The sequence below is a fragment of the Montipora capricornis genome, chromosome 7 (assembly GCF_036669925.1).
Source record: "Montipora capricornis isolate CH-2021 chromosome 7, ASM3666992v2, whole genome shotgun sequence".
In the NCBI taxonomy this organism is placed as follows: Eukaryota; Metazoa; Cnidaria; class Anthozoa; order Scleractinia; family Acroporidae; genus Montipora; species Montipora capricornis.
This window is the reverse complement of record NC_090889.1, coordinates 10,366,786-10,369,285: the sequence shown is the minus strand read 5'-3', so window position 1 is coordinate 10,369,285 and position 2,500 is coordinate 10,366,786. Positions and strand designations below refer to the sequence as shown.

Sequence of the window (2,500 nt, the reverse complement as noted above, 5' to 3'; positions counted from 1 at the left end):
TAACTTTTTCACTACAATGATCTTCCACAATATTAATCATCCCAACTTTGCTGTTTGAATTTCAGATACTTTGCGTAAATTCTTTGTTACGCATACATGCATGCACTTCATACAGGACATAAAGTTTTAATTGTCTTGCAGTTGCCCAGGACTTAGATGGCCTTATAGCTCACATAATAAAGAGGTGTGCCATGAAACTGCAATAAAACTCATCAACAGATGAGCAAGGGGGAGGTACCTGACAGGCCGGTAAAGCCAGCCATGAGCTGCAGCCGAGAGCGGCGAGTAACCATGACAACCCTGACAGATGCATTCACCCAGGCACCGTCACACTGCCAAGCAGTGGAAAAGTTAACCCTACAAGCCCTGACCTTACGCAAGGCAGGGATAAGGAGGGAATAAAGAACACAAACTGATAGCAACAAACACAACGAGCAAAGCAAGTTGAGTTCGATACACAAGGTGAGAGGAATTCCCCAGACCTGCCAACCCAAAGGGGGTGCCCTGCACCAATGCCACTAATGCCCACTGGCTAGCAAGGTCTTGAGTATAACTACATTGCAAGCTTAAATAAATTTAACCACATTTAAGCTTGTTTTTTTCGGCAGCTTCTATTGCAATTTTTTTGCATGAGTTGTTGTTTCCAAAATTTATCACTTTAACTCTGCAGTTCAAGTAAATTATACGATATTTCACATATTTTCTCTATCATCATTCACTTTGTACAAGATGTAAAATGAACTCCCACCCAGCCAGCTCACAACGGACTTGATAGTTCAGAGCAATGCACTCGCTAATTATGGAATTTCTTGTTTCATTATTTGTAATTAAAAAGTTTGTTTTAAACTTGCAGCACTGTTTATACTGTCTCTGATTTCGGTAAACATTACCATCAGGCTTACACGGACCTAAAAGATTTATAGTTTCTCCACTTATAGTGTACATGGTCACCATGCACCTCATCAACTGTATCCACAATGGTAAGCTGTTTTTATACGAACATGACGAATGGTATGACTATGTAATTGTTTAAGAATCCGTGAAGATCCAAAGACAGAATCTTTTTTCGCTGGGGTTGATAGGTAGCATATTTGTACAGCACCAGGAGGCAAGGTGCATTTAGTCGCTCTTGAGGTCTTCCATGACACTGTCTATGTTCTTGTTAGAAAAAGACAGATAAAATTATAGCTTTGAATCCCGCAGTGAGCACAAACAGGCAGTAGCTCATTGGCACAGAGATTGAACAAAAGTGTGCCAAGAATGGAGCCCTGTGGAATGCCATGCTTGATTTAAAAAAACTCAGACAATGAAGTCTTGATACGTGTAAGTTGTACTCTTCTAGTCTAGTAACTAGCAAACCATTTGCCCTTATTGTCAGAGATGCCTAGATAACAAAGTTTCTTCAATGTTCCAAATATGATGTACATGTACTGTATGCTGACAAATGCCTTGCTAAAGTCTGAAAACAGGGCAGTAGTAACCTTGCATTCATCTATGCCCTTGTACAGCTTCTAACATTTCTGTTGATTATAGCCTCTCATTTCCACTCCAGTGGATTAAAAGAATTTCATTCTTAAGTGATTTTCTTCGAACATGGCATAAACATGGGCCTAGTCATTGTCACAGAAAGCTCCATTGCAGCGTCATACTCCCTTGCGTTTGATACAAAGCATGCCATTCCCTCAGAGATCATGAAATGGATCGGAATATGCATATCAGCTATCTCCAGTGGAGTGTGTCGTACCAATTTAAGTCATTGTATAACCTCTATGTTCCAGGCAATTTGGACTCCAAACCTTTATTCCAGCAGCGATTTTCAATCTACCTGATTGTTGTGTGTGTCCCAGAAACACACTTGTGGGAACATAACTCCGTTAACAGCAGAAAATTGGGGAAAATTATAGAGGAAAAAACGCCTGTCCCCTCATGTTGCATAATCAAATTACGATCATCAGTTCCTCCTCGGAATTTCGTCCACTTTTTTTCAAATTGGACTGTGCAGAGTACTGTTACATATACAAATGTTGTGCACATAGAGCTATGGAAATCTTGGGTGCATTTGGATTTTAATTTGAAAACCACCAGTAATAAGTTGTGTAATCTCGTTTAGGAATAGTCACACAGCGTTTTTGTAATAATTGCAATCAAAGTTTGTTATTTACTGTAGGTTGTCTGTTATCTTGAAGCATTTTATCTCAAATGCATGCACTCTTGGCTCATGATAAATTAAAAAGGTAAACATTTCCTCTTCTAGTTGGTCCTTCCTGAAAGCAATTCTTTCCGACTTCCGGCATGGCATACATGCCTGTACCTCCACAAGGAATGGGGAACATAAAAGGCAGCTGATTTTTAATGGAATCGAAGTTATTTTATAGAGTAAGAATTACTTTTGAACATTCCACTCTGTAATACATATAATCAAATCAATAGAATCTGTTTTTCCCTTTTGTAATAACAGATTAACGATTAAGGGATCGATGAATCGTGGAAAGAGTCTTAC

General features: G+C 39.2%; 1 long non-coding RNA gene across 1 annotated transcript in view; it reads right to left on the bottom strand.

The window, feature by feature from the left end:
• LOC138057446 (uncharacterized) overlaps positions 1-2,500 on the bottom strand; it is a 5,930-nt gene that overhangs the window by 3,244 nt on the left and 186 nt on the right. The gene's annotated exons all lie outside the window — the stretch shown is intronic.